The sequence below is a fragment of the Cynocephalus volans genome, unplaced genomic scaffold (assembly GCF_027409185.1).
Source record: "Cynocephalus volans isolate mCynVol1 unplaced genomic scaffold, mCynVol1.pri scaffold_35, whole genome shotgun sequence".
Taxonomy (NCBI): Eukaryota; Metazoa; Chordata; class Mammalia; order Dermoptera; family Cynocephalidae; genus Cynocephalus; species Cynocephalus volans.
In genome coordinates, this window is record NW_026902463.1 from 6,974,104 (window position 1) to 6,997,613 (window position 23,510).

Consider the following 23,510-nt stretch of genomic DNA (forward strand, 5'->3'; position numbering starts at 1 on the left):
ATTTGGGGTGTTTCCAACCCTTAGTAATAGGTATTGTCATATTAACAATCTTGTCGACACCTCACCTTATAATTTTTCAAGGTTACATATGATATAGATTCCTGAATATTGGGTTACAGTATTAAATAGTAAATATACAAGTATAATTTTGCTAAATTTTGCGAGTTTCTGCTCCTTATGGGCTCTACCATTGGCATTCCACCACAGTGTATTATAATACCTGTATCCCCACAGTCTCACTAACAAGTTTGTTATCAAAAAATTAAATTTTGCAAATCTAATAGGTGAAGTCTTGTATTTCAATATATTTTAAATGCATAGTTCTCCATGAGGGATTTTAAGCACCTAATTAAGTATTGATGCCAATTTAAATTTCCTTTTGTGTTATTAGATTGTTCATATATTTTGTTCATTTTTATTTCATTTTGTTGGTCATTTCCATCTCGTTTTTTCACACATCATTGTATTAGTGATATTATCCTAGTTTAAGAGGTTTTTTGTTTTTTTGCTTTTTTAAAAATTGAAACATTATTGATCACCCATTTGAAGTATTATAGCTTGTAATTACTTTTTGTCGTGTCCTTTTGACCTAGTTGGTGGCATTTACCTTTTGTTTGAATTTGCTATGCTTTATTAATTGCTGCTATGCCATCCATGTTAACTGCTGCTACATTAGTAGCAGCATATTTTCACCAGTGATTTGAAATGCTATCTTTCTTAAATACTAAATTTCTAGAAATCTTGGGTATCTCTTTGAATTCTCCATTCTTTTTCATTAGGTTTTATATTTACTTATAAACAAATTCCATATGGTCTTGATAATGAAGAATTTATAAAAAAAAAATTTTCGATCTCTGCTAGACTTACCCCTCCCTTTTGATTTGTTTCCTCATTTTTTTCTGATGAACGATTAATGTTTCATCAACATTTTATAATCATCTTATTTTGTTCTAGGTGAAGAAACAAATGAGTCTATTTTTAATGTGATCATGACACACGTATAAAGTAACTTAGGAGAAAATAAAATCCTTAGGATCATGTGGCTTTCTGGCCAAGAAAATATCTCTGACATTTCTCTATCGTTTGTGTATGTATGTTTTAAGAGTGTTCTAATGCTTAAATCGCATAGTTAAACAGGCTTTGTTGAGTTCTTGTTAGCTTTATGCCAAATAATTTAACAATTTTGTGGCTATTGAAAATGGAATCTTGATTTGTGTAATGTAATCTAGATAGTTATTGTTATTACATAAGACATTTATTAATTTTATATGTGAATTTTTCTAAATCGCAACATGTAAATTTTATTTTATTAAGTCGTCTTGTTTGTAATAGGCTTTTAATTAATTCTTTTTGATTTTCTAAATTCACAATACATACACATAACACATTTTTCTCCATCTTGAGATATACAAATACGTATGGTCAAACCTTATTTTATCTAGTGTTTTGATATTTATGAGTCTCACATTTTCTCAAAAGTAGTTTTGGCTTCTGTGGAAATTATTATGTGTTTTTCTTTCTCCTAATGCTTAAAGCTTTTGCAAAATATTGAAGTTAGTAATTCATCTCAAATTTAATTTTGTGAATGGTACCTAGCAAAAGCATAACTGGATTTTATTTCCAAATAAATAATATTTCAATCCCTGTAATGATGAAGTGCTTTCCCCTAAGTAATCTGAATCCTTTCCACACATACCAGAATCTGTTTCAAAATTCAAACTTTTACTCCACTGAACTATTCGCTTATTCTTTGCCAATCTCATGCACTTTCAAGTATGTTCCTTTGCAATACATTTTATTGGGCGGAGTAAATTTCCTCTTTGTTTTTATTATTATTGTTCTTCTTATGTCTTGAATATTTTGGGGGCCATTTTTGCACTTAATTTTTTTTCATATTAACCTTGAGGTTATTTGACAAGTCCCCTAAACATCACTCTTTGGAATTTTTCAAGTTTAGATATATTGAATCTATTGGTTATCACAGATAGAATACATATATATGTGGCGTAACTTCCTAGCATCAGTGCTGCCCGGCACATGGACACACGTGGGCATTTTGGTAGGAGCTGCTGTGTGGCTCCTGCCACAGGGGTATCTATGAACACATCCCCTGGGGCATCTGCTGGGACCTCTTCTTCCTTCATTCTCACAAGAGCTGGTCGTCACCAGACATACAGACCTGCCCATCTGATGGGGCAAATGCTATCTGAATAGTGAGCAAATTTCTGTGCATAATCAGTAGGGAGGCCGCGGATGTCTGACATTTACTGGCCATGTGAATTGCTTCCCTGTGGAACTGCAGGAATATGTCCTTTGTCCCTATGGATAAATGAGAACTCTTTGTACAACTAGGATGCATACTACCCTTTCTCTGCCCATGAAGAATTTTCCAGTCTGGGGTTTGTCTTTTCACCTTTTGACATTATTCTGGTTTTTGTTTGGACCAGGAAAAGTCAGCATTTTCCTCAGTGGCTTCTGGCTCTCTGGTCATTCAACAGTAGTTCCTATTTCAAGATTATGGCAATAATAACTATCAGGGCTTTGTGTTTCTACATAGAGTCTTTGGTTTTTCTGTAATTTTCCTCTTACTAAAAACATAAAATGAAAATTAATCAGATCTTTCTCATATTATGCGGCCAGATACAAAAGGCCACATAACATATAACTGTACTGATAGGAACAATCCACGATAGGTAAATTCACACACACAGAAAATGGAGTGGTAGTCAGGCACAGGGAGAGGCGGGATGGGGAGTGACAGCTTAATGACTACAGAGTTGATGAAGCTGTTCGATCACTAGATGGTGGTAAGGGTTGCGCCATATTAAAAATGTACTTAATGCCACTGAATGGTAATTTTGAAAATATTAAAAACTCTTTATTTTATACAAGGGATATTATTGAAAATAAAAGATGAAAAAATTTGAGGAGATGCAGGACACAGACAAAAATGAGGAGAAGCACAGCGTCAAGGAAGGGCAAGAACAGATCTGGAGTGGGGACTGGTGAGGGTGTTTGTGGGAGCTCTGGAGCCAGGGCTCCCCTGGGTGCTGGTGTTTCTTCTAATTCTTCTGATGTTTCAGGAACGGTTATGTCAGGTTGCTCTAGCTCTACCTCTGGATCTTGATCTTTCTCCTGCTCTTTCTCTTGCTCTTTCTCCTGATCTTTCTCTTGATCTTTCTGTTGCTCCTGCTCTGGATCTTGCGTCTGATCTACCACTTGCTCTGGATCTTGTTCCTGCTCTACCTCTTGCTCTGGATCTTGTTCCTGCTCTACCTCTTGCTCTGGATCTTGCTCCTGCTCTACCTCTTGCTCTGGCTCTTGCTCCTGCTCTACGTCTTGCTCTGGCTTGGGCTCTGGATCTTGAACTCGCTCTGCCTCTGGCAGTGGAGGTGGAGCTGGAGCTGGAACTCGAGCCGAACATGGCAGCAGCTCTTGGACAGTTGTTCAGCCTGGACGGAATCTGGAACTGGAGAGACAACAATTGAAAATATCAATGTGAGTTTCTATGTCTCATCCAATGACACTGTCTTTCTAGAAGCCCAAGTCCAGAGGCCCAGCCTCAGGAAGTCTCCCCAAACTGCAGGACACTGTATGATTGTTCTGAGTACTCAGTGCCCCTGTCCCCAGCCTGCTTCTGGAAACTCTGCTCTGTGTGGCCCAGCCCAGGCCCCTCCCCAAACCCGCACAGGCACCCACCCTCTTACTCCTCACCCTCAGTCTCCGCCTCACTAGGCTCCAGGTGCTCCGGCTTCTCCAGCTGCGCCAGAAGAAGATCAGCCTTACGCTCCACCTCTGAACCTCTCATACTGATATGTACATAGGCCGAAAGAAACGTCAAAGAATGAAATTCAGGAGGCTCGTGGAAATCGGTGGAATAGAATTCCAGCCAGATCTTTAAGACAGAGGACATGGCACTGTGGGAGACAGGTGGGCAACAGCATCAGAGGCCTGGCCTATCCCTTTATGCTGCCCTCCCAAGGCTCCCCTGAATGAGCTGCAGTCTTGTACCCTCTGCCTGTGCCTGTCCATAGACCAGCCCATCCAATGTCCACCCCCAGTATGGCAGTTCTGGCACAGATGGGTCTGGCAGCCAAGGAGGGGCTGGCAAAAGCCTCCATGGGAGGAGCCTTCAACCACTGATGTGAGCACGTTTCCCTTCTTCAGGGAAACCTGACAACCTCCTCTGTCTGTGTCACTGCCCCATCCCTGCTGGAATGACCTGTCCACCCCAGGAGGGTGCTGTCTGCTCTGGGCATTACTCACTGGCACACAGGAGGTGTCCAGCAATATCTGATAAATGAGGAAACAGAGGGAGGCGCTGCTCCCCTGGCCTACCCAGGGCCCTTGGAAAAGCCCAAACTTGAGCTCACACGTGAATGTACTGCCCAAGTGTCTGCATGAAAATCTGCATATCCTTTTCCCAGTGACAGCAATCTCTTGGCCCTGACCACACTCTGCACCCTCAGCACCAGCTGAGCATCCCCATGGAGGCTCCAGCCCCGAGTGTGAGCGGGATGCTCTGCACACCTCCTGCTCTGGCTCAGCACGGGCTCTGGGGGTGTGGGCAGGGCTGGGTGGGAGGGCGTGGGGATGGATTCTCTCTGGGCTCCCTCTGCTCTCCAGGCTCTCGCACACCCTATGTTGCCTGAGACCACATCCCCAGCCGTCTTGACTCCTGTCCCTGCAGGGAAAGCCTTGAGCCCTCAGCCCTGTAGCAGGAATCATAAGATGTGTGAGAGCCAGAGTTCTGCCAGCCCCCCACCCACAGGCCCCCGCAGACCACACGCAGTTGTGTGGAGATGGGAGCCCCTCCTTCTGCACCTAAACCCCACTTACCATTTTAGCTGCTCCAGGGATTCGCCATCCCCGTCACAATCAGAAATCATGTTTCCATACCTAGAGGAGGTCAGGAGTGTGTCAAATCTACCATATGGTGGCACTACTTGCTTCTCATGTCTACTCTGACTGTCTCACCTCTGACTAGAATGGAAGCCCAGGAGGGCAGGGAATGCAGTCTCCTCGGTTCATTGGATTATGGTCAGTGCCCAGAAAGCGACTGCACATAGTGTGGCTTCACGTATGATTGTTGAAGGAATGAACCCCAACCAACTCCTCCCAAGATATCTGGGTGCACCTGAAGCCGCTCTGCCCGCCTCTGGTCTCCCTGCTTTGAATACACCCAGAAGCCTACAGATAGAATCTCAAATTTCCTGTAAAAATGTGAAAACAGTGAAGCCCAAGTCAACGAGGTCAGTGAGGGGGTGACAGAGACTTCCTCGTGGGGGTGTCAGGAATCCTGAATGAGGACGACCGTGGCCCCTCCAGCAGACCTTCCACAGGGCTGGACTCAGGAGCAGCACTTTCCATGGGGGACCCACTGGAGCTTGTTCCTGTGACCACCCACTGAACACAGGAGGAAACTGAGGCTCAGAGGGGTGTGGTGACAGTCCTAAGACTCACAGCTGGGAGGCGGCCTAGTGACACTGTGTGATCCAGGGCCCGAGTGCTCACCTGAGGAAAAGCAGGTGCAGCATATGCCGGGGACTGGCAAAGTTCTTGTAGCTTGACAGAAACAGGTGGACATAAGATCGGTAACCACCCAAGACAGCAGGCACCAGGTGCTCCACCCGCTTCTTCAGGTTGTGTGCCGGGACAGGAGACACCATGTGGGTGGCATCCGAGCTCAATGAAGATGTGTCTTCACTCTAGGACAGGACAGGGGAGAGATACACAGTGACAGCACCGTGAACCCCAAGGAGGGCAGGGGCTGGAGGCCAGTCTTAACCCCAGGGAGGACATGAGAAGACAGCCTGTGGGCCCAGGATTAATGTACAGGGTGGTGGTTGCCACCCCGGCAGTCCCCGTTCACCCTCCAGCCAGACCTGAGGTGTGAACACACCAGGACCAGCAGGTTTATAAACCCCCCACCCTCTGCCCCTGCCCTGGGAGGGTGTCCCGTGTCCCCGTTCCCCACACACTCAGGAGGAGGGGCTGCGGTCACCCAGGGAGGCTCATAGTGCTGGCCTGGCCTTGCGCAGCCTCCTCTGGGCCACCTGACATTACCTTTGGGGACCTCCTCCCAGACGGCCACAGGGGTCGAGGGCGAGGGCTGAACCAGCGCTGGAAGCATTGGACAAGCCTCTCAGCACAGGGCTTGCTGGGGCTACGGCCCCGGGACCTCGGGGTACAGCACAACATCTCACTCTGCCTGTGGCCAAGTGAGCTGGGGAAGGGGCTGTGTATAGAATGTGGGTGCCAGGTTACCGAGTTCCGAGTTCTGTTGGGGTCTGTCGTCAAGGAAGTGAAGTCACTTCCTGATACCTCATTTCCTGAGCCCCTCCTCTGTGTACAAGACTGCAAATGCCCCTCTGGGTACCTGTCTGCTGACCCTCCTTCCCCATGAACTCTCTCTATTGCCCACACTTCCACCAACACTGCCTGACCACACCCCTGTGCAAGGCCTGGGTGCAGCCAGCGTCACAGCTCGCAGGAGATACACGTAGGTTCATCCCCAGCTCCTGCTTCTTATCACTTTATGTGACCCTGGACAAGCCATTGTCACTCTCAAGACCTCCCCAGTCTCCCCTTTTGCACAGTGGGGCTGTTTCTAGCATCTTCTTCCTAGGGATGGCATCAGGCATGTGTGAGAAAACATCTCTGAAACCTATGGCCGGTGTCACATGCAGCTAATAAACAAGACTAGAGATAAAATCCACGACGGTGTGGAAGGTAGCATCGAATACGACGAACGACAGGTCTGGTTCCTGTCATATAATCTTGAAAATGTCACTTTTGCTCTTGGTCTGTTTTCCCTGTCTGCACCATGCGACAGTTGGAATTTCATGCATTCACATACTGCTTTCCTCCATAAAACCTCACAATGGCTTCGTGTGTATTTAGGTTTGGACTCAAGTCCCACATCTCTGTCTGTTTGGTTGGCGACTCCTCAGGGGCTCCCAGTGGTCCCCACCATCTGCTGCACACATCCTCACGTAATCCCCTGCCCTGCAGTGTGGACTGGACTTAGTGACTCACTTCTAACCAATACAGGATCAAAAGTGAGAAGGTGTCACTTTCTAAATGTCATTGTAACACGCCTGTCTCTGGAGTCTTGTGCTCTGTGTCCTCAGTTCTCTCTGTTTGTATCCACCATATGCCAAGCATGGTGCCGAGAGCTGGAGAAAGAGCTGATTCAGCTGCACCCTGGCTTGGGAGATGATCCCAGGATAAGAAAGAGGAGAAGACGTGCTATCGAGTGCCTGACATTCTAAGAGAGGAAAGTGATCTAGGAGGCCATCAGAATATTCTAGATTAGGAAGCTACCTGAAGATGGAAGGAAATGAACACCATTTGCAGAGAAGAACCAGAGCCGTTTGGTCCATTCTATGCCTGTACTCAACCTTATGAAATATAGAATTAGTAGTTTATCAAATTGCGTAAAAAATGTCCATTTTTATTTATATATAAACAAAATTTATAGATTTATTTGGAAGAATTGATATATTTTCCCTACTTATTTTCTCATCTATGAACATGTACATCTCTTCATTGTCTTCAGTTTGTTCGTTTTTTCAATAACATTTTACACTCAGTGTTTAGAAATCATGATTGTAAAAATGCACCCTAATTATTCATGCAAACCTTATGAATGAAAATTTGGGGTGTTTCCAAACCTTAGTAATAGGTATTGTCATATTAACAATCTTGTCGACACCTCACCTTATAATTTTTCAAGGTTACATATGATATAGATTCCTGAATATTGGGTTACAGTATTAAATAGTAAATATACAAGTATAATTTTGCTAAATTTTGCGAGTTTCTGCTCCTTATGGGCTCTACCATTGGCATTCCACCACAGTGTATTATAATACCTGTATCCCCACAGTCTCACTAACAAGTTTGTTATCAAAAAATTAAATTTTGCAAATCTAATAGGTGAAGTCTTGTATTTCAATATAATTTAAATGCATAGTTCTCTATGAGGGATTTTAAGCACCTAATTAAGTATTGATGCCAATTTAAATTTCCTTTTGTGTTATTAGATTGTTCATATATTTTGTTCATTTTTATTTCATTTTGTTGGTCATTTCCATCTCGTTTTTTCACACATCATTGTATTAGTGATATTATCCTAGTTTAAGAGGTTTTTTGTTTTTTTGCTTTTTTAAAAATTGAAACATTATTGATCACCCATTTGAAGTATTATAGCTTGTAATTACTTTTTGTCGTGTCCTTTTGACCTAGTTGGTGGCATTTACCTTTTGTTTGAGTTTGCTTTGCTTTATTAATTGCTGCTATGCCATCCATGTTAACTGCTGCTACATTAGTAGCAGCATATTTTCACCAGTGATTTGAAATGCTATCTTTCTTAAATACTAAATTTCTAGGAATCTTGGGTATCTCTTTGAATTCTCCATTCTTTTTCATTAGGTTTTATATTTACTTATAAACAAATTCCATATGGTCTTGATAATGAAGAATTTATAAAAAAAAATTTTTCGATCTCTGGTAGACTTACCCCTCCCTTTTGATTTGTTTCCTCATTTTTTTCTGATGAACGATTAATGTTTCATCAACATTTTATAATCATCTTATTTTGTTCTAGGTGAAGAAACAAATGAGACTATTTTTAATGTGATCATGACACACGTATAAAGTAACTTAGGAGAAAATAAAATCCTTAGGATCATGTGGCTTTCTGGCCAAGAAAATATCTCTGACATTTCTCTATCGTTTGTGTATGTATGTTTTAAGAGTGTTCTAATGCTTAAATCGCATAGTTAAACAGGCTTTGTTGAGTTCTTGTTAGCTTTATGCCAAATAATTTAACAATTTTGTGGCTATTGAAAATGGAATCTTGATTTGTGTAATGTAATCTAGATAGTTATTGTTATTACATAAGACATTTATTAATTTTATATGTGAATGTTTCTAAATCGCAACATGTAAATTTTATTTTATTAAGTCGTCTTGTTTGTAATAGGCTTTTAATTAATTCTTTTTGATTTTCTAAATTCACAATACATACACATAACACATTTTTCTCCATCTTGAGATATACAAATACGTATGGTCAAACCTTATTTTATCTAGTGTTTTGATATTTATGAGTCTCACATTTTCTCAAAAGTAGTTTTGGCTTCTGTGGAAATTATTATGTGTTTTTCTTTCTCCTAATGCTTAAAGCTTTTGCAAAATATTGAAGTTAGTAATTCATCTCAAATTTAATTTTGTGAATGGTACCTAGCAAAAGCATAACTGGATTTTATTTCCAAATAAATAATATTTCAATCCCTGTAATGATGAAGTGCTTTCCCCTAAGTAATCTGAATCCTTTCCACACATACCAGAATCTGTTTCAAAATTCAAACTTTTACTCCACTGAACTATTCGCTTATTCTTTGCCAATCTCATGCACTTTCAAGTATGTTCCTTTGCAATACATTTTATTGGGCGGAGTAAATTTCCTCTTTGTTTTTATTATTATTGTTCTTCTTATGTCTTGAATATATTGGGGGCCATTTTTGCACTTAATTTTTTTTCATATTAACCTTGAGGTCATTTGACAAGTCCCCTAAACATCACTCTTTGGAATTTTTCAAGTTTAGATTTATTGAATCTATTGGTTATCATAGATAGAATACATATATATGTGGCGTAACTTCCTAGCATCACTGCTGCCCGGCACATGGACACACGTGGGCATTTCGGTAGGAGCTGCTTTGTGGCTCCTGCGACAGGGGTATCTATGAACACATCTCCTGGGGCATCTGCTGGGACCTCTTCTTCCTTCATTCTCACAAGAGCTGGTCGTCACCAGACATACAGACCTGCCCATCTGATGGGGCAAATGCTATCTGAATAGTGAGCAAATTTCTGTGCATAATCATTAGGGAGGCCGCGGATGTCTGACATTTACTGGCCATGTGAATTGCTTCCCTGTGGAACTGCAGGAATATGTCCTTTGTCCCTATGGATAAATGAGAACTCTTTGTACAACTAGGATGCATACTACCCTTTCTCTGCCCTTGAAGAATTTTCCAGTCTGGGGTTTGTCTTTTCACCTTTTGACATTATTCTGGTTTTTGTTTGGACCAGGAAAAGTCAGCATTTTCCTCAGTGGCTTCTGGCTCTCTGGTCATTCAACAGTAGTTCCTATTTCAAGATTATGGCAATAATCACTATCAGGGCTTTGTGTTTCTACATAGAGTCTTTGGTTTTTCTGTAATTTTCCTCTTACTAAAAACATAAAATGAAAATTAATCAGATCTTTCTCATATTATGCGGCCAGATACAAAAGGCCACATAACATATAACTGTACTGATAGGAACAATCCACGATAGGTAAATTCACACACACAGAAAATGGAGTGGTAGTCAGGCACAGGGAGAGGCGGGATGGGGAGTGACAGCTTAATGACTACAGAGTCGATGAAGCTGTTTGATCACTAGATGGTGGTAAGGGTTGCGCCATATTAAAAATGTACTTAATGCCACTGAATGGTAATTTTGAAAATATTAGAAACACTTTATTTTCTACAAGGGATATTATTGAAAATAAAAGATGAAAAAATTTGAGGAGATGCAGGACACAGACAAAAATGAGGAGAAGCACAGCGTCAAGGAAGGGCAAGAACAGATCTGGAGTGGGGACTGGTGAGGGTGTTTGTGGGAGCTCTGGAGCCAGGGCTCCCCTGGGTGCTGGTGTTTCTTCTAATTCTTCTGATGTTTCAGGAACGGTTATGTCAGGTTGCTCTAGCTCTACCTCTGGATCTTGATCTTTCTCCTGCTCTTTCTCTTGCTCTTTCTCCTGAACTTTCTCTTGATCTTTCTGTTGCTCCTGCTCTGGATCTTGCGTCTGATCTACCACTTGCTCTGGATCTTGTTCCTGCTCTACATCTTGCTCTGGATCTTGTTCCTGCTCTACCTCTTGCTCTGGCTCTTGCTCCTGCTCTACGTCTTGCTCTGGCTTGGGCTCTGGATCTTGATCTCGCTCTGCCTCTGGCAGTGGAGGTGGAGCTGGAGCTGGAACTCGAGCCGAACATGGCAGCAGCTCTTGGGACAGTTGTTCAGCCTGGGCGGAATCTGGAACTGGAGAGACAACAATTGAAAATATCAATGTGAGTTTCTATGTCTCATCCAATGACACTGTCTTTCTAGAAGCCCAAGTCCAGAGTCCCAGCCTCAGGAAGTCTCCCCAAACTGCAGGACACTGTATGATTGTTCTGAGTACTCAGTGCCCCTGTCCCCAGCCTGCTTCTGGAAACTCTGCTCTGTGTGGCCCAGCCCAGGCCCCTCCCCAAACCCGCACAGGCACCCACCCTCTTCCTCCTCACCCTCAGTCTCCGCCTCACTAGGCTCCAGGTGCTCCGGCTTCTCCAGCTGCGCCAGAAGAAGATCAGCCTTACGCTCCACCTCTGAACCTCTCATACTGATATGTACATAGGCCGAAAGAAACTTCAAAGTATGAAATTCAGGAGGCTCGTGGAAATCGGTGGAATAGAATTCCAGCCAGATCTTTAAGACAGAGGACATGGCACTGTGGGAGACAGGTGGGCAACAGCATCAGAGGCCTGGCCTATCCCTTTATGCTGCCCTCCCAAGGCTCCCCTGAATGAGCTGCAGTCTTGTACCCTCTGCCTGTGCCTGTCCATAGACCAGCCCATCCAATGTCCACCCCCAGTATGGCAGTTCTGGCACAGATGGGTCTGGCAGCCAAGGAGGGGCTGGCAAAAGCCTCCATGGGAGGAGCCTTCAACCACTGATGTGAGCACGATTCCCTTCTTCAGGGAAACCTGACAACCTCCTCTGTCTGTGTCACTGCCCCATCCCTGCTGGAATGACCTGTCCACCCCAGGAGGGTGCTGTCTGCTCTGGGCATTACTCACTGGCACACAGGAGGTGTCCAGCAATATCTGATAAATGAGGAAACAGAGGGAGGCGCTGCTCCCCTGGCCTACCCAGGGCCCTTGGAAAAGCCCAAACTTGAGCTCACACATGAATGTACTGCCCAAGTGTCTGCATGAAAATCTGCATATCCTTTTCCCAGTGACAGCAATCTCTTGGCCCTGATCACACTCTGCACCCTCAGCACCAGCTGAGCATCCCCATGGAGGCTCCAGCCCCGAGTGTGAGCGGGATGCTCTGCACACCTCCTGCTCTGGCTCAGCACGGGCTCTGGGGGTGTGGGCAGGGCTGGGTGGGAGGGCGTGGGGATGGATTCTCTCTGGGCTCCCTCTGCTCTCCAGGCTCTCGCACACCCTATGTTGCCTGAGACCACATCCCCAGCCGTCTTGACTCCTGTCCCTGCAGGGAAAGCCTTGAGCCCTCAGCCCTGTAGCAGGAATCATAAGATGTGTGAGAGCCAGAGTTCTGCCAGCCCCCCACCCACAGGCCCCCGCAGACCACACGCAGTTGTGTGGAGATGGGAGCCCCTCCTTCTGCACCTAAACCCCACTTACCATTTTAGCTGCTCCAGGGATTCGCCATCCCCGTCACAATCAGAAATCATGTTTCCATACCTAGAGGAGGTCAGGAGTGTGTCAAATCTACCATATGGTGGCACTACTTTCTTCTCATGTCTACTCTGACTGTCTCACCTCTGAATAGAATGGAAGCCCAGGAGGGCAGGGAATGCAGTCTCCTCGGTTCATTGGATTATGGTCAGTGCCCAGAAAGCGACTGCACATAGTGTGGTTTCCCGTATGATTGTTGAAGGAATGAACCCCAACCAACTCCTCCCAAGATATCTGGGTGCACCTGAAGCCGCTCAGCCCGCCTCTGGTCTCCCTGCTTTGAATACACCCAGAAGCCTACAGAAAGAATCTCAAATTTCCTGTAAAAATGTGAAAACAGTGAAGCCCAAGTCAATGAGGTCAGTGAGGGGGTGACAGAGACTTCCTCGTGGGGGTGTCAGGAATCCTGAATGAGGACGACCGTGGCCCCTCCAGCAGACCTTCCACAGGGCTGGACTCATGAGCAGCACTTTCCATGGGGGACCCACTGGAGCTTGTTCCTGTGACCACCCACTGAACACAGGAGGAAACTGAGGCTCAGAGGGGTGTGGTGACAGTCCTAAGACTCACAGCTGGGAGGCGGCCTAGTGACACTGTGTGATCCAGGGCCTGAGTGCTCACCTGAGGAAAAGCAGGTGCAGCACATGCCGGGGACTGGCAAAGTTCTTGTAGCTTGACAGAAACAGGTGGACATAAGATCGGTAACCACCCAAGACAGCAGGCACCAGGTGCTCCACCCGCTTCTTCAGGGTGCGTGCCGGGACAGGAGAAACCATGTGGGTGGCATCCGAGCTCAATGAAGATGTGTCTTCACTCTAGGACAGGACAGGGGAGAGACACACAGTGACAGCACCGTGAACCCCAAGGAGGGCAGGGGCTGGAGGCCAGTCTTAACCCCAGGGAGGACATGAGAAGACAGCCTGAGGGCCCAGGATTAATGTACAGGGTGGTGGTTGCCACCCCGGCAGTCCCCGTTCACCCTCCAGCCAGACCTGAGGTGTGAACACACCAGGACCAGCAGGTTTATAAACCCCCCACCCTCTGCCCCTGCCCTGGGAGGGTGTCCCATGTCCCCGTTCCCCACACACTCAGGAGGAGGGGCTGCGGTCACCCAGGGAGGCTCATAGTGCTGGCCTGGCCTTGCGCAGCCTCCTCTGGGCCACCTGACATTACCTTTGGGGACCTCCTCCCAGACGGCCACAGGGGTCGAGGGCGAGGGCTGAACCAGCGCTGGAAGCATTGGACAAGCCTCTCAGCACAGGGCTTCCTGGGGCTACGGCCCCGGGACCTCGGGGTACAGCACAACATCTCACTCTGCCTGTGGCCAAGTGAGCTGGGGAAGGGGCTGTGTATAGAATGTGGGTGCCAGGTTACCGAGTTCCGAGTTCTGTTGGGGTCTGTCGTCAAGGAAGTGAAGTCACTTCCTGATACCTCATTTCCTGAGCCCCTCCTCTGTGTACAAGACTGCAAATGCCCCTCTGGGTACCTGTCTGCTGACCCTCCTTCCCCATGAACTCTCTCTATTGCCCACACTTCCACCAACACTGCCTGACCACACCCCTGTGCAAGGCCTGGGTGCAGCCAGCGTCACAGCTCGCAGGAGATACACATAGGTTCATCCCCAGCTCCTGCTTCTTATCACTTTATGTGACCCTGGACAAGCCATTGTCACTCTCAAGACCTCCCCAGTCTCCCCTTTTGCACAGTGGGGCTGTTTCTAGCATCTTCTTCCTAGGGATGGCATCAGGCATGTGTGAGAAAACATCTCTGAAACCTATGGCCGGTGTCACATGCAGCTAATAAACAAGACTAGAGATAAAATCCACGACGGTGTGGAAGGTAGCATGGAATACGACGAACGACAGGTCTGGTTCCTGTCATATAATCTTGAAAATGTCACTTTTGCTCTTGGTCTGTTTTCCCTGTCTGCACCATGCGACAGTTGGAATTTCATGCATTCACATACTGCTTTCCTCCATAAAACCTCACAATGGCTTCGTGTGTATTTAGGTTTGGACTCAAGTGCCACATCTCTGTCTGTGTGGTTGGCGACTCCTCAGGGGCTCCCAGTGGTCCCCACCATCTGCTGCACACATCCTCACGTAATCCCCTGCCCTGCAGTGTGGACTGGACTTAGTGACTCACTTCTAACCAATACAGGATCAAAAGTGAGAAGGTGTCACTTTCTAAATGTCATTGTAACACGCCTGTCTCTAGAGTCTTGTGCTCTGTGTCCTCAGTTCTCTCTGTTTGTATCCACCATATGCCAAGCATGGTGCCGAGAGCTGGAGAAAGAGCTGATTCAGCTGCACCCTGGCTTGGGAGATGATCCCAGGATAAGAAAGAGGAGAAGACGTGCTATCGAGTGCCTGACATTCTAAGAGAGGAAAGTGATCTAGGAGGCCATCAGAATATTCTAGATTAGGAAGCTACCTGAAGATGGAAGGAAATGAACACCATTTGCAGAGAAGAACCAGAGCCGTTTGGTCCATTCTATGCCTGTACTCAACCTTATGAAATATAGAATTAGTAGTTTATCAAATTGCGTAAAAAATGTCCATTTTTATTTATATATAAACAAAATTTATAGATTTATTTGGAAGAATTGATATATTTTCCCTACTTATTTTCTCCTCTATGAACATGTACATCTCTTCATTGTCTTCAGTTTGTTCGTTTTTTCAATAACATTTTACACTCAGTGTTTAGAAATCATGATTGTAAAAATGCACCCTAATTATTCATGCAAACCTTATGAATGAAAATTTGGGGTGTTTCCAACCCTTAGTAATAGGTATTGTCATATTAACAATCTTGTCGACACCTCACCTTATAATTTTTCAAGGTTACATATGATATAGATTCCTGAATATTGGGTTACAGTATTAAATAGTAAATATACAAGTATAATTTTGCTAAATTTTGCGAGTTTCTGCTCCTTACGGGCTCTACCATTGGCATTCCACCACAGTGTATTATAATACCTGTATCCCCACAGTCTCACTAACAAGTGTGTTATCAAAAAATTAAATTTTGCAAATCTAATAGGTGAAGTCTTGTATTTCAATATATTTTAAATGCATAGTTCTCTATGAGGGATTTTAAGCACCTAATTAAGTATTGATGCCAATTTAAATTTCCTTTTGTGTTATTAGATTGTTCATATATTTTGTTCATTTTTATTTCATTTTGTTGGTCATTTCCATCTCGTTTTTTCACACATCATTGTATTAGTGATATTATCCTAGTTTAAGAGGTTTTTTGTTTTTTTGCTTTTTTAAAAATTGAAACATTATTGATCACCCATTTGAAGTATTATAGCTTGTAATTACTTTTTGTCGTGTCCTTTTGACCTAGTTGGTGGCATTTACCTTTTGTTTGAGTTTGCTTTGCTTTATTAATTGCTGCTATGCCATCCATGTTAACTGCTGCTACATTAGTAGCAGCATATTTTCACCAGTGATTTGAAATGCTATCTTTCTTAAATACTAAATTTCTAGAAATCTTGGGTATCTCTTTGAATTCTCCATTCTTTTTCATTAGGTTTTATATTTACTTATAAACAAATTCCATATGGTCTTGATAATGAAGAATTTATAAAAAAAAATTTTCGATCTCTGGTAGACATACCCCTCCCTTTTGATTTGTTTCCTCATTTTTTTCTGATGAACGATTAATGTTTCATCAACATTTTATAATCATCTTATTTTGTTCTAGGTGAAGAAACAAATGAGACTATTTTTAATGTGATCATGACACACGTATAAAGTAACTTAGGAGAAAATAAAATCCTTAGGATCATGTGGCTTTCTGGCCAAGAAAATATCTCTGACATTTCTCTATCGTTTGTGTATGTATGTTTTAAGAGTGTTCTAATGCTTAAATCGCATAGTTAAACAGGCTTTGTTGAGTTCTTGTTAGCTTTATGCCAAATAATTTAACAATTTTGTGGCTATTGAAAATGGAATCTTGATTTGTGTAATGTAATCTAGATAGTTATTGTTATTACATAAGACATTTATTAATTTTATATGTGAATTTTTCTAAATCGCAACATGTAAATTTTATTTTATTAAGTCGTCTTGTTTGTAATAGGCTTTTAATTAATTCTTTTTGATTTTCTAAATTCACAATACATACACATAACACATTTTTCTCCATCTTGAGATATACAAATACGTATGGTCAAACCTTATTTTATCTAGTGTTTTGATATTTATGAGTCTTACATTTTCTCAAAAGTAGTTTTGGCTTCTGTGGAAATTATTATGTGTTTTTCTTTCTCCTAATGCTTAAAGCTTTTGCAAAATATTGAAGTTAGTAATTCATCTCAAATTTAATTTTGTGAATGGTACCTAGCAAAAGCATAACTGGATTTTATTTCCAAATAAATAATATTTCAATCCCTGTAATGATGAAGTGCTTTCCCCTAAGTAATCTGAATCCTTTCCACACATACCAGAATCTGTTTCAAAATTCAAACTTTTACTCCACTGAACTATTCGCTTATTCTTTGCCAATCTCATGCACTTTCAAGTATGTTCCTTTGCAATACATTTTATTGGGCGGAGTAAATTTCCTCTTTGTTTTTATTATTATTGTTCTTCTTATGTCTTGAATATTTTGGGGGCCATTTTTGCACTTAATTTTTTTTCATATTAACCTTGAGGTTATTTGACAAGTCCCCTAAACATCACTCTTTGGAATTTTTCAAGTTTAGATATATTGAATCTATTGGTTATCACAGATAGAATACATATATATGTGGCGTAACTTCCTAGCATCAGTGCTGCCCGGCACATGGACACACGTGGGCATTTTGGTAGGAGCTGCTGTGTGGCACCTGCGACAGGGGTATCTATGAACACATCTCCTGGGGCATCTGCTGGGACCTCTTCTTCCTTCATTCTCACAAGAGCTGGTCGTCACCAGACATACAGACCTGCCCATCTGATGGGGCAAATGCTATCTGAATAGTGAGCAAATTTCTGTGCATAATCAGTAGGGAGGCCGCGGATGTCTGACATTTACTGGCCATGTGAATTGCTTCCCTGTGGAACTGCAGGAATATGTCCTTTGTCCCTATGGATAAATGAGAACTCTTTGTACAACTAGGATGCATACTACCCTTTCTCTGCCCATGAAGAATTTTCCAGTCTGGGGTTTGTCTTTTCACCTTTTGACATTATTCTGGTTTTTGTTTGGACCAGGAAAAGTCAGCATTTTCCTCAGTGGCTTCTGGCTCTCTGGTCATTCAATAGTAGTTCCTATTTCAAGATTATGGCAATAATAACTATCAGGGCTTTGTGTTTCTACATAGAGTCTTTGGTTTTTCTGTAATTTTCCTCTTACTAAAAACATAAAATGAAAATTAATCAGATTTTTCTCATATTATGCGGCCAGATACAAAAGGCCACATAACATATAACTGTACTGATAGGAACAATCCACGATAGGTAAATTCACACACACAGAAAATGGAGTGGTAGTCAGGCACAGGGAGAGGCGGGATGGGGAGTGACAGCTTAATGACTACAGAGTTGATGAAGCTGTTCGATCACTAGATGGTGGTAAGTGTTGCGCCATATTAAAAATGTACTTAATGCCACTGAATGGTAATTTTGAAAATATTAAAAACTCTTTATTTTATACAAGGGATATTATTGAAAATAAAAGATGAAAAAGTTTGAGGAGATGCAGGACACAGACAAAAATGAGGAGAAGCACAGCGTCAAGGAAGGGCAAGAACAGATCTGGAGTGGGGACTGGTGAGGGTGTTTGTGGGAGCTCTGGAGCCAGGGCTCCCCTGGGTGCTGGTGTTTCTTCTAATTCTTCTGATGTTTCAGGAACGGTTATGTCAGGTTGCTCTAGCTCTACCTCTGGATCTTGATCTTTCTCCTGCTCTTTCTCTTGCTCTTTCTCCTGATCTTTCTCTTGATCTTTCTGTTGCTCCTGCTCTGGATCTTGCGTCTGATCTACCACTTGCTCTGGATCTTGTTCCTGCTCTACCTCTTGCTCTGGATCTTGTTCCTGCTCTACCTCTTGCTCTGGATCTTGCTCCTGCTCTACCTCTTGCTCTGGCTCTTGCTCCTGCTCTACGTCTTGCTCTGGCTTGGGCTCTGGATCTTGAACTCGCTCTGCCTCTGGCAGTGGAGGTGGAGCTGGAGCTGGAACTCGAGCCGAACATGGCAGCAGCTCTTGGGACAGTTGTTCAGCCTGGGCGGAATCTGGAACTGGAGAGACAACAATTGAAAATATCAATGTGAGTTTCTATGTCTCATCCAATGACACTGTCTTTCTAGAAGCCCAAGTCCAGAGGCCCAGCCTCAGGAAGTCTCCCCAAACTGCAGGACACTGTATGATTGTTCTGAGTACTCAGTGCCCCTGTCCCCAGCCTGCTTCTGGAAACTCTGCTCTGTGTGGCCCAGCCCAGGCCCCTCCCCAAACCCGCACAGGCACCCACCCTCTTCCTCCTCACCCTCAGTCTCCGCCTCACTAGGCCCCAGGTGCTCCGGCTTCTCCAGCTGCGCCAGAAGAAGATCAGCCTTACGCTCCACCTCTGAACCTCTCATACTGATATGTACATAGGCCGAAAGAAACTTCAAAGAATGAAATTCAGGAGGCTCGTGGAAATCGGTGGAATAGAATTCCAGCCAGATCTTTAAGACAGAGGACATGGCACTGTGGGAGACAGGTGGGCAACAGCATCAGAGGCCTGGCCTATCCCTTTATGCTGCCCTCCCAAGGCTCCCCTGAATGAGCTGCAGTCTTGTACCCTCTGCCTGTGCCTGTCCATAGACCAGCCCATCCAATGTCCACCCCCAGTATGGCAGTTCTGGCACAGATGGGTCTGGCAGCCAAGGAGGGGCTGGCAAAAGCCTCCATGGGAGGAGCCTTCAACCACTGATGTGAGCACGTTTCCCTTCTTCAGGGAAACCTGACAACCTCCTCTGTCTGTGTCACTGCCCCATCCCTGCTGGAATGACCTGTCCACCCCAGGAGGGTGCTGTCTGCTCTGGGCATTACTCACTGGCACACAGGAGGTGTCCAGCAATATCTGATAAATGAGGAAACAGAGGGAGGCGCTGCTCCCCTGGCCTACCCAGGGCCCTTGGAAAAGCCCAAACTTGAGCTCACACGTGAATGTACTGCCCAAGTGTCTGCATGAAAATCTGCATATCCTTTTCCCAGTGACAGCAATCTCTTGGCCCTGACCACACTCTGCACCCTCAGCACCAGCTGAGCATCCCCATGGAGGCTCCAGCCCCGAGTGTGAGCGGGATGCTCTGCACACCTCCTGCTCTGGCTCAGCACGGGCTCTGGGGGTGTGGGCAGGGCTGGGTGGGAGGGCGTGGGGATGGATTCTCTCTGGGCTCCCTCTGCTCTCCAGGCTCTCGCACACCCTATGTTGCCTGAGACCACATCCCCAGCCGTCTTGACTCCTGTCCCTGCAGGGAAAGCCTTGAGCCCTCAGCCCTCTAGCAGGAATCATAAGATGTGTGAGAGCCAGAGTTCTGCCAGCCCCCCACCCACAGGCCCCCGCAGACCACACGCAGTTGTGTGGAGATGGGAGCCCCTCCTTCTGCACCTAAACCCCACTTACCATTTTAGCTGCTCCAGGGATTCGCCATCCCCGTCACAATCAGAAATCATATTTCCATACCTAGAGGAGGTCAGGAGTGTGTCAAATCTACCATATGGTGGCACTACTTGCTTCTCATGTCTACTCTGACTGTCTCACCTCTGAATAGAATGGAAGCCCAGGAGGGCAGGGAATGCAGTCTCCTCGGTTCATTGGATTATGGTCAGTGCCCAGAAAGCGACTGCACATAGTGTGGCTTCACGTATGATTGTTGAAGGAATGAACCCCAACCAACTCCTGCCAAGATATCTGGGTGCACCTGAAGCCGCTCTGCCCGCCTCTGGTCTCCCTGCTTTGAATACACCCAGAAGCCTACAGATAGAATCTCAAATTTCCTGTAAAAATGTGAAAACAGTGAAGCCCAAGTCAACGAGGTCAGTGAGGGGGTGACAGAGACTTCCTCGTGGGGGTGTCAGGAATCCTGAATGAGGACGACCGTGGCCCCTCCAGCAGACCTTCCACAGGGCTGGACTCATGAGCAGCACTTTCCATGGGGGACCCACTGGAGCTTGTTCCTGTGACCACCCACTGAACACAGGAGGAAACTGAGGCTCAGAGGGGTGTGGTGACAGTCCTAAGACTCACAGCTGGGAGGCGGCCTAGTGACACTGTGTGATCCAGGGCCCGAGTGCTCACCTGAGGAAAAGCAGGTGCAGCACATGCCGGGGACTGGCAAAGTTCTTGTAGCTTGACAGAAACAGGTGGACATAAGATCGGTAACCACCCAAGACAGCAGGCACCAGGTGCTCCACCCGCTTCTTCAGGGTGCGTGCCGGGACAGGAGAAACCATGTGGGTGGCATCCGAGCTCAATGAAGATGTGTCTTCACTCTAGGACAGGACAGGGGAGAGACACACATTGACAGCACCGTGAACCCCAAGGAGGGCAGGGGCTGGAGGCCAGTCTTAACCCCAGGGAGGACATGAGAAGACAGCCTGAGGGCCCAGGATTAATGTACAGGGTGGTGGTTGCCACCCCGGCAGTCCCCGTTCACCCTCCAGCCAGACCTGAGGTGTGAACACACCAGGACCAGCAGGTTTATAAACCCCCCACCCTCTGCCCCTGCCCTGGGAGGGTGTCCCATGTCCCCGTTCCCCACACACTCAGGAGGAGGGGCTGCGGTCACCCAGGGAGGCTCATAGTGCTGGCCTGGCCTTGCGCAGCCTCCTCTGGGCCACCTGACATTACCTTTGGGGACCTCCTCCCAGACGGCCACAGGGGTCGAGGGCGAGGGCTGAACCAGCGCTGGAAGCATTGGACAAGCCTCTCAGCACAGGGCTTGCTGGGGCTACGGCCCCGGGACCTCGGGGTACAGCACAACATCTCACTCTGCCTGTGGCCAAGTGAGCTGGGGAAGGGGCTGTGTATAGAATGTGGGTGCCAGGTTACCGAGTTCCGAGTTCTGTTGGGGTCTGTCGTCAAGGAAGTGAAGTCACTTCCTGATACCTCATTTCCTGAGCCCCTCCTCTGTGTACAAGACTGCAAATGCCCCTCTGGGTAACTGTCTGCTGACCCTCCTTCCCCATGAACTCTCTCTATTGCCCACACTTCCACCAACACTGCCTGACCACACCCCTGTGCAAGGCCTGGGTGCAGCCAGCGTCACAGCTCGCAGGAGATACACGTAGGTTCATCCCCAGCTCCTGCTTCTTATCACTTTATGTGACCCTGGACAAGCCATTGTCACTCTCAAGACCTCCCCAGTCTCCCCTTTTGCACAGTGGGGCTGTTTCTAGCATCTTCTTCCTAGGGATGGCATCAGGCATGTGTGAGAAAACATCTCTGAAACCTATGGCCGGTGTCACATGCAGCTAATAAACAAGACTAGAGATAAAATCCACGACGGTGTGGAAGGTAGCATCGAATACGACGAACGACAGGTCTGGTTCCTGTCATATAATCTTGAAAATGTCACTTTTGCTCTTGGTCTGTTTTCCCTGTCTGCACCATGCGACAGTTGGAATTTCATGCATTCACATACGGCTTTCCTCCATAAAACCTCACAATGGCTTCGTGTGTATTTAGGTTTGGACTCAAGTGCCACATCTCTGTCTGTGTGGTTGGCGACTCCTCAGGGGCTCCCAGTGGTCCCCACCATCTGCTGCACACATCCTCACGTAATCCCCTGCCCTGCAGTGTGGACTGGACTTAGTGACTCACTTCTAACCAATACAGGATCAAAAGTGAGAAGGTGTCACTTTCTAAATGTCATTGTAACACGCCTGTCTCTAGAGTCTTGTGCTCTGTCTCCTCAGTTCTCTCTGTTTGTATCCACCATATGCCAAGCATGGTGCCGAGAGCTGGAGAAAGAGCTGATTCAGCTGCACCCTGGCTTGGGAGATGATCCCAGGATAAGAAAGAGGAGAAGACGTGCTATCGAGTGCCTGACATTCTAAGAGAGGAAAGTGATCTAGGAGGCCATCAGAATATTCTAGATTAGGAAGCTACCTGAAGATGGAAGGAAATGAACACCATTTGCAGAGAAGAACCAGAGCCGTTTGGTCCATTCTATGCCTGTACTCAACCTTATGAAATATAGAATTAGTAGTTTATCAAATTGCGTAAAAAATGTCCATTTTTATTTATATATAAACAAAATTTATAGATTTATTTGGAAGAATTGATATATTTTCCCTACTTATTTTCTCCTCTATGAACATGTACATCTCTTCATTGTCTTCAGTTTGTTCGTTTTTTCAATAACATTTTACACTCAGTGTTTAGAAATCATGATTGTAAAAATGCACCCTAATTATTCATGCAAACTTTATGAATGAAAATTTGGGGTGTTTCCAACCCTTAGTAATAGGTATTGTCATATTAACAATCTTGTCGACACCTCACCTTATAATTTTTCAAGGTTACATATGATATAGATTCCTGAATATTGGGTTACAGTATTAAATAGTAAATATACAAGTATAATTTTGCTAAATTTTGCGAGTTTCTGCTCCTTATGGGCTCTACCATTGGCATTCCACCACAGTGTATTATAATACCTGTATCCCCACAGTCTCACTAACAAGTTTGTTATCAAAAAATTAAATTTTGCAAATCTAATAGGTGAAGTCTTGTATTTCAATATATTTTAAATGCATAGTTCTCCATGAGGGATTTTAAGCACCTAATTAAGTATTGATGCCAATTTAAATTTCCTTTTGTGTTATTAGATTGTTCATATATTTTGTTCATTTTTATTTCATTTTGTTGGTCATTTCCATCTCGTTTTTTCACACATCATTGTATTAGTGATATTATCCTAGTTTAAGAGGTTTTTTGTTTTTTTGCTTTTTTAAAAATTGAAACATTATTGATCACCCATTTGAAGTATTATAGCTTGTAATTAC